Raw genomic sequence first — 15,693 nt, forward strand, 5'->3', positions numbered from 1 at the left:
TCCGACATTAAACACATAAAAATCAAGACCAAAATCTTTTTCTACTCTAGCTCTTTTACTTCTTCCTTACTCAAAATCATCAATTTTTTTATTTTTTAAAGTGGAAGTAAAAGAACTAGGTAGTGACAAAATATGTTGTTCAATCCTTTGACTCCCACTATTTTTAGAATCAAAAGGAAATTTATTCTCATGAAAAATAGCATCACCTAATTCTATTATAATATTATCTTCAAGATTAAAAAATTTATAGGATGTACTATTTGAAGCATAACCAAGAAAAGCACAAGTAGTAATTTTTTTACCCAAACTCTTAGATATCCCAAACTTGGTTTGTGATCTTTCCACAATTCAAAAGGTGTCAGTTTAGACTTTTTATGAGGCACACAATTCAACACATAACAAGCAGTTAAAATAGTTTCACCCTAAAAATTTAAAGTTGCATGCGACTCAATAAGCATGACATTAGTCAATTCAACCAAAATTCTATTTTTCCTTTCCGCTACACCATTAGATGGAGGAGAATAAGGAGGAGTAGTTTTATGAATTATTCACAATGATCTAACAAAAGAATTAAATTCATTTGACTCACATTCACTACCTCTATCACTTCTAATCATTTTTATTTTTCTTCCGAACTGATTTTCATCCTCATGGAGATAAGTTTAAAATTTTTCAAAAGCATCACTTTTATTTTTCATCAAGTAAAAATATGTAAACTTAGAAAAATCATCAATGAAAGTGATAAAATACCTATTACTTCCACGAGTTAAAATTTCTCCAAGTTCACAAATATCAGTATGAACTAATTCTAGCAAATAAGTTTTTCTTTCAACTTGAAAATGAGGCCTTTTAGTAATTTTGACTCTTCTACAAGCCTCACACTTTTCAAAATTCTTTTAACCATTGGGATTAATCCTAAACTACTCATGATTCCAACATAACGATCATTAATATGACACAAACGAGCATGCCAAAAATTGGTAAAAGAAAGCATATAAACAAAAGTAGAAACTTTATTCATTTCAACATTCAGTTTAAACATCCCATCACAAGCATACCCTTTTCCTACAAAAATACCCTTCTTCACAATTACATATTGATTAGATTCAATAATCTGTTTAAAGCCTGCTTTATTAAGAAGAAAACTAGACATCAAATTTTTCCTCATAGAAGGAGTATAAAGTATATCTTTCAAAATTAATACCCTTCCAAAAGTAAAACACAATTCGACATCTCATGTTCCAAGCAGTTGAGTTGTGTGAGAATCACCAAGTATGATGGTTTTGGGCTCCTCAAAATGTGTATATTTCTTAAATCAGTCTTTGTCATAACAGACATGACAATTTGCACCAGAATCAGTCCACCATCCATCAACACTCTCAACCATGTTTATGTCGGTAATCACCACCACAAAAGGTTCTTCGATAACGTTTGTCTGAGGGTTAGGACCACATTTCTGAATCTGCAAAATCGAGCAATATGTCCACTCTTGCCACAAACAAAGCACGATCCCTTATCTTGAACTTGTTGATTTTGTTCTTGGCTATTTTCACCATTATTTTTCTTGGGAGGTCTACCATTATTTTTCTTGAATTTTTTCTTCTTAGGCTTCAAAGAAGTATTTTTGTGAGATTCAGGAGTAGCATATTTGAAGTAATTAAATTTACCTTCGTTGTGATGTTGCTCTCTTCTGTTTGTAAAAGTGCATCTTGGCCTCTTGCCTCCTCTTCCATACAAATTTTCATTATCAAGGTTTCAAGAGAGGTTTCCTTTTGTTTGTGGCGCTTAGTTTTTTGAAATTCCGTCCAAGAAGGTGGAAGTCTATCTACTATACCACAAACAATAAGGTTGTCTCTAAGTTTTACCTACTCGGACCTAAGCTCTCCAACAATCATTATAAAGTTTTGAGCTTGGTCTACCACTGATTTGTTGTCCACTAGGGGTGGCAAATGGGTGGTTTGGATCGGATTTGGATGGATTGAATATGGATTGAGTTAAAATGGACTGGATCACAATCCACCCATATAAAATATGGGTAAATATGGATTTGGTCAAATATGATTTGGGTAAAATGGTTGTAACCCACTTTAATCTCTTAAATCAAAAAAATATTAAATCAAAGCTAAGTTGTTAATACCTCAACCCCTACCATCCATCCTACCCCTACCACCCCACCCCTATACCCCACCACAACCTCCCTCACCCCAAAAAAAAATTAAAAGACTTTTTTTTTGACAAAAATAAAATAAACTTGGCAACCCCTACCCCCAACCCCCAAAAAAATTTTGAAAAACTTTTTTCCGAAAAATAAAATTTTTTTTTTTTGCCAACCCTAACCCCCCCACCCACACACCTTCCACCCAACCTACCCCTAATTTTTTTTTTCAAAAATAATTTACCCCTCTGCCACCCCCTTACTCTCCACCCAACCTAACCCTATTTTATTTTTATTTTTTAAAAAAATATATGTTTTTCAAAAAAAAAAAAAAATCCCATCTGCCCTCCTCCCCTTCTCAGCCCCACCCACCCTCCAATTTTTTTGAAAAATAAATTAATATTTTTGAAAATTAAAATTATTATTATAATTTTTTATTTTTTAGCACAATTTAGAATTTTGAGTAGAAGTGAGTGATCTATTATGGGTTTATATGGATACCCATTTTGACCATATTTGTAGGAGCTCTTAAAATAGCTTGAAGCCCATATTTACCCAATTAAAATATGAGTGATCCAAGTCATTAAATATGGATTAAAATGGACTCATTTCATTAATATGGGCTGAAATTGTCACTCCTATTGTCCACCATTTGGAAACGAAAAAATCTACTAGCCGCATATTTTTATGCTCCAGCATCTTCGATATCATACTTACTCTGCAATGCTTTCCAAATTTTCTTTGCACAAGAGTAAGTTATATCAACATAATAATAAAAATTATCAGATAGACAATTAAGAATTTAATACCGACACTTATACGAATCACCATCGTACTTTTTCACTTTCTCTAGATGAGTTATAGTTTCATCATTATTCATAGAGGTGATGTCAACTTTATTAGGATTCTTCTCAGTTAACACATAAGAAACATTGAGAAAACTTAAGTAGAAAAATACTTCACCCTTCCATCTCTTGAAATGGTGACCATTGAACTGAAATGGCTTGTTAAGGTCTCTCATCTTGACATCTGTGGTTTTTCCAATTGTAGCCATTATGAATCTCCTTAAAATTGTTAGTGAAAAATTACAAGATTACAATTAAAAATAAAAATAAAGAAATAAAAGTCTCTTAAGGCTGATGCACAGATATCTCGCTCTCTTTAAAGAGATTCAAGCCCACTACAACAAATGTTTTTCACCGGTCCAGTAGTAGTACCCTTGACTTGTCCCCTCCAGGATACAACAACCTAATCATAAAGTGTAACTCAACAAACTCTAGACAAGAGTTGAGTCCAAAGCTCCACAAAAAGAACACCTCCCTTCAACTAATAGGAACTCACTTTTTTTGACTTTCTTTTTCACTCTATATTTTTCTTGTGTGTCCTAAACCAATTGAAGACCACCACTATTTATAGTTGAGAAAGTTTAGAAAGATAATGTGGTAATTAATAGTGAAGGTAAATGATCTTAGGAGTTACATAGGTTACAAGGTATAATGGAGGAGTAAAATAATGAAATAAAGGTGAGGGGTAACAAATGCACCAACGTGCAAATGTTACACTTAGACAATTGCCAACGTTCACCAGAAAGCAGCAAACTGCATAATGCCTGTGGTCATTAATTGACCACTAAGTAATTAGGCACAAATGCATATAAATCCCACGTCCTCTATTCCATCTTCATTGTGGCAGAATGACTATTAAGCCTATGGCATAGTTATGTGAGACAATTTAATAATAAATAATTATTAAAATGCTCAAAAGACCAACACTTACTATTTACTAATTTAATAGAAGTTTTTTTTTTCGTTTTATGTGAAGGAAAAATGACAATTAATTTATGATTACTATTTAATATTTGAGTAATACAATATTTTATAACTTTTTATTTAGTATAGGGGTAAAATGGCAATCTAATTTCAAATTTTGGAGCTTTTCACTTTTAATAATAATAATAAATAATAATAATAATAATAATTATTATTATTATTATTATTATTTATTATTTATTATTTATTATTTATTATTTATTGATGATAATATGATGATAAGTTAGGAAAATGAAGAGGTGTATGTATGAGTTGATTTTAATGGAAAAATATATTTTTAAATGATTTTAAGAAAATAAATTAATAGGTAAGGTGTATTTTTGCAATTCAACCTTTGACTTAGATTCTTCCTACTTTTAATAATATACTAGTCATGGCACGTGTGTCCCATGCTAAATTGTGTGAGTTGTTATATATATATATATATATATATATAGGGGTGTTCACGGGTCGGTTTAGATCGGTTATTGGTCAAAACCAAAATCAAACCAACTTAATCGGTTTTAAAATTATCAAAACCAAACCAAACCAAATATAATATACATTTATCGGTTTGCTGGTTATCAGTTTCAGTTTGGTTTGGTTCGGTTATTCGGTTATTAACCATACACAAAATAAAAGAAACAATTCATTCAAAATGTGAAAAAAGTGATAACAATCCATTCAAAATAAAAAATAGTTAGAATGACTTAAATTACCGAAATTTTGATCATTGAATTTACTATCAATAAAGCTTTAAAATTCACTATATTGGCCTAGAAGGAAGAGACCATAACATTTTCAGTCCCACAAAGATTGTCATAGACACTCATATACATGAAATCAATAAGTGTAATGACCCTCCTGGTCATTTCTGTGTCTTGCCTTCTATGTGTCGTTTAGAGCGTTCCTGTAGCAACCCCAAGACATTTATGACTTGCTGGGATTGACGGTTCAGTCACCTAGTCGTTCGTTTGGTCTTGGTGCGAGTTTTTGTGTTTTGGAACTTATTAACCTTGAACGATCATTTTCGATCAAAAGTTCAAGAAGATGACCTCAGAATAGAATTATGACAGTTCCATCAGCTCCGGAATGGCCAAATTAGGGTAGTAGCATAGTTGGCACAAGTATCGATGCCTTCGATGTGAATTTGGATCATTAGGTGTTTTAGCCTTTGAAATTTGGCATAAGCTTGACTTTGGTCAACATTCTTGGAAAATGCGCTCAGATGAAAATTCCATCAGCGCGGTTAGCTCCGGAATGTCAAGTTTGGTCTAGATTGACCCTTCTTTTGTGTCTGGAGGTTTTCGATATCTTTCCGAGCCCTTTTGTGGGTTTTGACTTAAAATGACTTTTGGAAGTGGGACCCACTTTTTATCGAAATGACCTCTGATGGAAATTTTGACTGCGCCGTTGAGTCTGGAATATCGAATTTGGTATGGTTGCATATCTCGTTTGCGTACACGGGGTTCCGAACGAGTTCGGAGCACTCCGTCGGAGTTTTAGAATTTTGGAAATGTTTTTTGCAGCAATCTGCAATTTATTGCAAAAAAACCAGCAACATTTCCAAACTTCAAACTCTCATAACTCTCTCATCTCTCAACCGATTTGGGCGATTCAAAAGGAAAAGTTGTGAGATTTTTCGAGGACAACACGTTGGTGAGCTTGGATAGTGATTTGGGGGTCCTCGTTTGAGGTAATTTTCGTAAAATACCTGCTGCCACACCCTTTTTGTGAACTTGATTTTGGGAATTTTTGAGACTTGATATTTCAGTCATTTTAGATCCGATTTCGATGATTCTTGGGGCTATCTTGAGTGGTTTTTCAAGGAGAATGTGTTGGCGTGGTTAGATTTCGTATTTAACTTTTTTTTGGAGGTAAAAAGTTGTGTTTTAGCTGCTGTCTTAGCTCATTTCGAGCTCAATTTTTTTGGGAAAATTTAGAAGGTGATTTCGTGGTCATTTTAGGTGCGAATCTGGTGATTCAAAAGCCTAGATCGTGGGGTTTTTCGTGAGTATCATCATGGTGTGATTGGTTTCAGCATCTTGATCCTCGTTTCTGATATTTTCTTGTAAATAACTGTTGCTATTGTTGTTCCGTTTTAGTGTAATTTGAGTTTTGGTTGCATGTTGATAGTGTGTTGTTCCCGAGCCCCGAATTGTGTCCCATTTTGGGATATGAGCTGGGGGAAACTGGTTAGGACCCACTTTTGGGGTTAATTCCAGAATTTGCAGCGCGGGTCCCACAATTCCCATTTTGACTCCAAAATTGACCCGTCTCCGTTTGTTGTGATTTTGGTGTCTAAACGACCGTATTAATGTTGTGACTCTATTTTTGATAGCGAGGCAGCGTTTCGAGACCGTTCGAAAAGGAAAAGCTCCGAAGAAGTGATTTTGGAGCGCGTGTGATCGGCCTACAGGTAGGCTACGGTTTCCCTCTGTTAGATTGAGCTCGAGAATGTGAATGCATGTTGATTAGTTGGGATTTGGGTTGGGTAGTTATTGAATCCTGCATAGAGGTTAAGAAATCATGTTTTCGGTCTATTTCGAGAATTATCGGGTTACTGTGAGCATGCTTTGTGTTATTAATGGACCCTCCTCGCTATGTGGAGTGCTTGCATGCTTAATTATTGTCTATTTGAAGCATGTTGGGCCTTAGTTTAGGTTTGACTAGGGTTTGCTTTAGAAATACATGATTCAGATCCGATAGGCCTTAGTTTTGTCCCGACGTCGCTCGGCCGGCTTAGATCCCTGTAGACTGGTGTAGCAGACTTGAGTCTGATAGTTTGGGCCTTAGTTAGGCGATACTCTTTCTCCGACTACAGTTATCCTTATTTTCCCCGATGTTACAGCTTTACGAGTTACATCGGCGACACTAGTTTTGCTTCACGATTTGAATTTGGATTTTCGATTTGGTTACAAGGACTTACATTGATTGGCTAAGTGTAGATGGCGTTTCACGAACATTTATGAGTATGGATCGATTGAGACTCTTTCAGCAGCTACATTGGCACCTTTATAGAGCATCCGGTTAGAGTTCCGGCCTCTATTGCCCAGATACTTATATAGAGCATCCGGTTTAAGGTCCGGCCTCTATTGCCCAGATACTTATATAAAGCATCCGGTTAGAGTTCTGGCCTCTATTGACCAGATACTTATATAGAGCATCCGGTTAGAGTTCCGACCTCATATACTTGATACTTGTGATTGGTTACTTAGGTACTTCTGGTGAGCATCCGGTTCGAGGTCCGGCCTTCGTACTGTCAGATTCTACTAATTGGGGTTGAGGTTTTGGTTCGTGTTCTCCATTCTTGGGTTCTCATATGCAATTCTCTTTAGTTATAGTTATTCTGTGTACTCGTCGGGCTTATGGGGGTCCGTTCGGGTTTTTATTTAACTTGCGCACGAGTGTACCTTCTGGGCTTATGGGGGTCCAGTTAGGTGTAGTTAGCTTATAGATTACTTTAGTTAGTTCTTTCTACACTCGTGTGCATTCCATTGTTAGTTAGATTTTAGTTCTTGACTTCGGTTTGTGTTATTCCTTCTTTTCATATTGTCTTTACTTTTCAAGTTTAGTCGGCCTATGATGCCTACTGGGTACCTGTTGTTTTGGTACTCATGCTACGCTCTGCATCTGTTTCGTGATGCAGGTCCAGGCACTAGTAGCCAACGTTGATCAAGCTTGGAGCAGACTGATCCGGAGACGGGAGTGAGCACACGGCGTTTTGTACTATTTCAGTCTCCATCTGTATATATAGACTTGTCTTTTACCTTTCAAGACAGTCCAATCTCTGTTGTCCACTTTTGGGACTTGTACTCATTTTGTAGTAGCTCTGTACTAGTGACTTCCAGGTTCTGGGAGGGATCTTTATTTGTATTTATGTTTTGGTTTGCTTCTGCCTATGTATGTTGTTATCTTAAATTTTTGCTTACTCTTGTTTAGCCTCTGCCCTCAAAACCATTACTTGTTGTTCCGGGTTACGGGTTGGCTTACCTACTGGTGGGTTATAGTAGGTGTCATCATGATTCGAGGAATCAGGTTGTGACAATAAGATAAATGTTTTCACCTTGGGGATTCTTGCTTTCAATAAATAAAGTATAAAGAAATTTTAATGAAAACATATATAAGATCTTTAAAATTGTTTATAAAAACAATATATTAAGTATGTATATTAATAAATTATGTGTATATAATTCATCGGTTCGGTTCGGTTATTTCTTCATTTTTTTTGAATAAAACCATAACCAAACCAAATACTACCGGTTTCAAAAATCTAAAACCAAACCAAACCAAACTCAAATAAAATCAGTTTTATTTTATCGGTTTGGATCGATTTTTATCCAAACCATGAACACCCCTATATATATACATGAACATGTATGTTGCCCATGTATCTCATGCTTAATTAGTACAAGAACTTTGAAAATATTATAATTAGTGTGTGATAAGTTGCACAAAAATTGAAGAGAAATATACAAGCTAAAATCAATAACTTCAATTATGCAATTCCTATAATATTTCAAGTATTCAATTTGATAAAAGTTTCTTTTGTTTAATATGGCATAACTCATAATTTAAATGTCAAATGTGATTTCAAAATATTTCTTTTCTTAAGTTTTTCATCTTCTTTTTAAGAAATTGTAGTCTCAACCTTTTCACATTTGCATACGTATTAAGAAGTTGTTGTTGAATGAGAGTAGTGTTTTGCAAAAGTTATATTGAAATTTGATCAATCTATGTCTTCCTTAAGATGGCTAGTAGATGATCATTGTGCGAAAACTTGCATTGTAATTGAAGAGAAAATATACAAGCTCAAACCAATGAATGGTGAGTCAATTCAAACAAGATTATTAACAGTAGAAGGTACATCATGCTGAAATATTATTATGAAGTAATATTCGAACAATTTTAATTATGTATTTTTTTAATATATCAAGTATTCAACTTGATAGATTTTTTTTTTAATATGTCATTAAGTGTCGCTTATTGGTTCAAAATATTTCATGCTCTAAATTTTTTGCCTTCTTTCTAAAAAATTGTAGCCTCCACCTTATTACAATCACAAACAGGTCAAGAAGTTGTTATCGAATGTGAATTGTGCTTTGTAAAAATTGCACATAAATTCGATCAACACATACCTTTCTTATGATAGCTAGTGGTTCATTGTCAATTTTTTTGGTGTACACCTACAAAATAAATAGTTATTATTAGTGATAAAAATAATAATTGTTCAAATATCTAATCGATGTATATAAATCATAATTATTATAGGTACGTACCCCTTGCCCAATTCAAAATTATTAGTTAAATTATGTAAATTGATTCTTAACCAAAATTTACACAAACAAGAACATACAGTTTCATGATACTCCAAGAAGTTATAATTAAAAAGAATGTAATCTTACATGATTTGATATTTTCATGACAAATTTCTATGTTGCAAGAGGTGAAATAACTATGATACAAACGTTTGCGTACCCAAGTAAGATGAACTTTCAACTAATCAAAAAACATACATGAATAAGTCAAATTAAAGACAATAACTTTTAATGTGAATAGAAAAAAAAGAGCACATAAGCTGAAGTAGAAAAGAGAGATACAAACACAAAATGAATATGAAAAAATGTCGTCTACACAAAGTAGGATTGATAATCTAATAATTTGATGAATTGGAATAGTTATCTTGTGATTTTTCACTATATATACACAATATATAGCATTTAGTAAATGAATATATATATTGTATGATTTGATCAAAAGAATTACTCCACATTGAATATACCAAGTAACTTTTCCAATTCTCCATATGTTTATTACTACAAAGAAATGTTTTACTTTTTGCATTAGCATTTATAGAAATTGGATACTCATAACTCCATGTCTTTTAATTTATCTAGGTCATTCATTTGCTATATTATTATTTATTTATATTTATTAGAAGATAGACTTACGTTTAGAAAGAAAAAAAACATAAATAGGAGTTAAATAAATGACAAAATATTAATGGGTTTTTTCGTGTATATATATTCAATAGTCTAATGCATTGAACTAAGTGTATATTTATATTCTTGTAGGAATAATATTTGATTGAAGGATATTAATGTCATTCAATATTCTATGGACATTTTGATAATTTAATTTTTAAAATATTTTGATTCCACTTATATATATATGCTTAATATATTTACTAATTTAATAGAAGTTCTATTTCTCTTTTTTATGTGAAGGAAAATGACAAATTAATTTATGATTGTTATTTAATATTTAATTATTAAAATATTTAATAAATTTTTTATTTAGTATAGGAGTAAAATGGTAATCCAACTTTAAATTTTTGAGCTTTCTACTTTTAATAAATTATTATTATTATTATTATTTATTATTTATTGTTTATTTATGATCATAAGATGATAAGTTAGGAAAATGAAGAGGTGTATTTATGAAGTTGATTTTAAATGGAAAAATATATTTTTAGAATGATTTTAAGAAAATAAATCAATAGAGTAAGGGGTATTTTCGTAATTCAACTTTTGACTTAGATTGTTTCCACTTTTAATAATACTAGTTTCTGGACACGTGTGTCCCATGCAATATTTTATAAATTTGTTAGGACGATTAGAATTCAATGAAAACATGTGTGTAATGAATATTAAAATGCAACAATCTCAAATAAATGTTATGATAATAATTTTTTTTTATAGAAAATTAAATTTAAGAAGGCTAATAGAGAAAAATATAAAAAATAAACATAGAAGAAAAAAATAGCATACGCATCCTTCTTAAGACTTTAATCATAACAATATATAAATAGAAAAAAGAAACGCAAAATCGGTACATAATTTTCATAGTTTTGTCGACGTCTACGTGCCCTTTACGCCCAGTCATTCCGAAGAACACTTGCCCCCCCCGTCTTACCGCGGCTGCTGGCACGGAGTTAGCCGAGGCTTCTTCCTCGAGTCCTGTCATGATCGCGCAAAAGACTTCTCCATCGAGTCAAACTAAAGCATGAATCAAAGAGAAAAATCACTTCATTTTCGTAAAGTGATAAATAATCAGACTAAGGTAGATATATCATATACTTTAGATGTTGATGGCTTCACTACTTTAAATATAAAATGAAAAGGATAATTTTGGATGTGAGTTTCATGAAACAAAAGATGAATTTAAATAGATAAAAATAGAGGAATACCAAAAGATATCTTAAAGTTTTAAATTAAATATTTGAAGGTTATGATTATGAAAAGCATGAAAGTCATGGATATTAAGCATGACAATTGAAATAGGTAATTAGATATAAATTATGAAGGCAAATATTTATAATAAATAAAGAAGAAAAAGATTTAATTTGGGTTAGTCAAACTTGTCATCAATTTAAATTTCAACACTTCTTTATGACCCTCCACGAGAGAAACTCAATTCTCTTGTGCTACTACAAAATTACATTTTACGCCCCAATAATCTTAATCATTAATTAGAAAATGATTTAACTTGAATTAGTCAAACTTGTCATCAGTTTAAATTTCAACACTTATTTATCATCCTACACTCAATTCTCTCAGTCTCTCATGTTCCTACTTAGACCGAGAGAAATGGCAAAAAGAGGAGAGAATGAGCAGGCACAAAAAGCTTTTGGGTGGGCTGCCAGGGACCCCTCTGGAATTCTCTCTCCCTTCCATTTCTCCCGCAGGCACCTTCTTCATTATAGGTTGACTACAATATCGCATCCCTTTAGAATACAGTTCTTTGAATTTAATGAGTATAAACATGCATGTCTAGCATATCAGCGGTAGGCACTGAATGTTTTTCATCGGTAAACTTTTGCATACGAAGTGTGTTAAGCTAAAAAATACCCATGCTTTGAAGTTCTCTCCAGAGAATTTTTTCGACTTTTCCGTCTGTGGCACAAAAGTTCGATTTGGTGCCGCAACAGTCACATATGTAGTTGTGCTTTCAATTGCCATTTTTTCATTGTGAAAATTGACAAACTGATTCAGTAAGCAATAAACAAAGTTGCAAACTTGTCACAACAACAACGACGAAGTTTTTAGATTTTTCAAATCGTTGTTCAAGTATGAACTTTAATATTCCAACAAATTTTTATATTCTTCGAGTTGATAGATTAATTCACACTTAATATTTAACAAATTGATGAAATTTTTATATTCTTTGGATCAAATACACAGTCTGATTCTTTTGGTAAAGTTTTTATATTTTTCAAATAAAAAAAGGAGTACAAAATTAGAAGATTATTAGTCTCCAAAAAACCAGACACCATTAAATTTCAAAAGGAGTAGAAAACCATAAATATTTTAGTTTCCAAACAATAATACACATTACTAATAATAAAAAACAATTTCTTTAAGATTGTTATCTAATCTATATTACCAAAATATTTAGAACAACAACTTTACATAAAATTCGTAAAAAATAACAAAGTTTAAAGTTCAAAGATTGTACGAAATTTAAATGGTTTTGAACTTTTTAATTTAGTTGATTATTAATATGAGAAATGCTAGATTATCGACTTACATATCCAAACAAAACTTTAATTTTATGGGAATGTCAATTATTTTGTTATCAAAGGAGTGGATTTTTTTCCTTAGCACTGGTGCAAATATGGAAAAAAACTTATAGTGGAAAGGAGTGGGGATTCACAGAATGTATTCCATTTCTCAGAATTGCCTTTCAAAAAGTGGGGCAAGCAGTGTGTTATTACAAGTTCCTTCGCCACAGACAGAGGACACAGAGATTTTGAGAAATGGCGAAAAGAGCAGAGAATGAGCAGGCACAAAAAGCTTTTGGCTGGGCTGCCAGGGACCCTTCCGGAATTCTATCTCCCTTCCATTTCTCCCGCAGGTATCTTCTTCATTATAGCTTGCCTGAATCGCAACCCATTAGAATGAGTATAAACATGCATGTTGTATTCGCTTTGGAGCTATTACATTTTTTTTTTTAAAATAAATAAATTATTTTATACAAAAAGCCAATTGTTTTAACTCTTTGATTTATGACCAAAAGAAATGAAAATTGTGAATTTTTTATATATGTTTTTCTGTTTGAATTGATGGCAGAGAAAGTGGTGATGATGATGTTACAGTGAAGATACTTTATTGTGGAGTATGTCACTCAGATTTGCATATTTTGAAGAATGAATGGGGATTCACAAAATACCCCATTCTCCCTGGGTAACACCACTTCAATTTCATGTTAAAATATCAGCAATTGTCTTCAAAACTATGCTTAGTTTTAGTTCTCTTTCAAATGTTTTGTACTTTTTTTTTTTTTGTACATATATACGAGTCATACAAAATTATTTAAGTTATAATCTAACAGACACGGGAGAAGAGTAGAATTTAATCATAAAGTTCTCTTTAATCCTGTTTCTTTTTTATCCTCATGAAACCTGAAAGACATAGTTGCAGTGCGGATCCGAAAGCAATTGATAATCACAAGGAGTAGGTGAATTTAGTTAGATACCTAATAACATTGTTCACCATTAAGTGTAGTTAGTAGCAGGTCTAGTCAATGTACTGGAGCTAATCCTTTTGGAACTGATTGCATCCAGGGGATGCCTATCAATGAAATCATTACACATTAGAGCGACATCAGATTTCAGGTGCAATGGATATTATCCCTCCAATCTTAACTGCAATCTCGAGTTTGAACCCTGGGAATGAAAAAACACCTAGTAGGGAGAAGTTCCCCTTTAATGAATCCAGATTAGTTGAGGCCCCAAAGATTTACTGGGCACTGAAATTTGACAAAATGATTTCAGGTTTACTTCATTACAAGTTCACTGTTACTAAATAGTGTTTGTTAGAAATTTCTGTCTGTTCTTAGTCCTAGTTAGAAGTGCTTCTGCCTGTTCTCTGGTATCCAGATTTGAATCACACATTATCAAATCACCATTACATGAAATTCAGGAAAAATTGACTAGATGAACACTAGCATGTTACATTTTGGTTCTTCAATCAATGGTTTACCAGTTTTAGAATCACTCTGAATAGTACGATAGGTAGTCAACAATATATTGAATCTTTCCAACTTAATGTCAGAAGTATTAGTTTTAGCTTATATTACAGCATAAATAACCTATTTGTGTGCAGGCATGAAATTGTTGGTCTCGTGACAGCAGTTGGCAGTAGTGTCCATAAGTTCAAGGTTGGTGACCGAGTTGGAGTTGGGGTGATTGTAGGCTCCTGTCAAACATGTGACATCTGTGAACAGAGCTTGGAGAACTATTGTCCCAAAGTGATATTTACCTACAACTCCACAGACCCTGATGGTACAAATACCTATGGCGGTTACTCTGATATGATAGTTGTTCATCAGCGCTTTGTTCTTCAATTTCCTGACAACCTACCATCTGATGCTGGGGCACCTTTATTATGTGCTGGAATCACTGTATACAGCCCGATGAAGTACTATGGTATGACCGAACCAGGCAAACATTTGGGTGTTGCTGGATTGAGTGACCTTGGTCACATTGCTGTGAAGATTGGAAAGGCTTTTGGGTTAAAAGTTACTGTCATCAGCACCTCTCCAAAGAAGGAAGATGAGGCCATCAAGAAGCTTGGTGCGGATACTTTCGTTTTAAGTAGCGATCCTGCAAAATTGAAGGTACGTAAGTGGAAAAAGAAATGAAAGTAAAGAAAAGTTTTAAAATCCTAAACAAATGCATCCTCAGGTAGCTCAATCACAAGTTAGTTGAGGTTCCACTATATAGTAAGCATTGTTTGTATATTTAATTGTAACATTAAGCTTAGTTGCTTGTTTTCTGGTTTCCGTTTGCGTTGTAAGTTTAATTTGCATAATTATTTCCAACTATTAATCTTAGATCCCTCGTTTTCCATCTCTTGATTCTTTTCAACAAACAAAATGCATTTATGTGTCGACTGGCTCAAGGTAATTAGTTGTTTTATGGACATTTTGTTTTGGTGGTTGTCTATGCAGGCTGCTGCGAATACCATGGATTACATCATTGACACAATTGAAAATTTGGTTATTATATATACTAATAGGTAGGAAGTTTGTTGGAGGAAGTTGCATCAGAGGCATGAAAGAGACTCAGGAAATGTTGGACTTTTGTGCTTTAACATTATTAGTGCAGATATCTAGCTGATTTCAGTGGACAACATCAATATGGTCATGGAACGACTTGCAAAATCTGATGTCAAGTACCGATTTGTGATTGACATTGCCAACTCTTTATCCCCCTCCTGATTGCTCAATGTAGTTGCTGCTGCTACTTACTTCATTGTCAAAAACTTGATTTTACAAATCGAGCAAGAACGATTGAAACTATGTATATATGTAGCAAGTTGATATATGACTGTCAACTTGCGGTTGTTATATTACTATAAAGACAATAAACCTTTGAGCTTTTGTGTGTTCTCATGGTTCATTAAGCTTAATTTGTCTCATTTTGAATTGATTAATCTTGTCAAACGAATTGCGCTAAATGTAGCCATTGATTAGTCCTAAAGATATTAGGAATGAAAATGCAAGTAACATTGACGGAAAGGGGTAACACCTTCATCAAATTAAAGAAGGTGACTGAGTTTTCGAAAGCATATATTTTTATTAATAACTTAAAAATGAATCAAACTGTCAACAATCAAATCTACGAATATGAATTATATTTAATTTGGTTCGATCTTAATAATTTAAAAATTGTTTAAATTGATTTAATTTTAAATTTTAACCGAACTCGACCCATGAATACTCCCA

General features: G+C 33.0%; 1 protein-coding gene and 1 pseudogene across 2 annotated transcripts in view; one reads left to right on the top strand and one right to left on the bottom strand.

Annotated features, from left to right (window-relative positions):
• The window catches only part of LOC125808456 (ras-related protein RABH1e), a 942,753-nt gene that overhangs the window by 405,135 nt on the left and 521,925 nt on the right, over positions 1-15,693 (bottom strand). The window lies entirely within an intron of this gene.
• Positions 12,713-15,186, top strand: LOC125808472 (probable mannitol dehydrogenase; annotated as a pseudogene).

This window comes from Solanum verrucosum, unplaced genomic scaffold (genome assembly GCF_900185275.1).
Source record: "Solanum verrucosum unplaced genomic scaffold, falcon-dt-bn FXZP01000112.1, whole genome shotgun sequence".
NCBI lineage: Eukaryota > Viridiplantae > Streptophyta > Magnoliopsida > Solanales > Solanaceae > Solanum > Solanum verrucosum.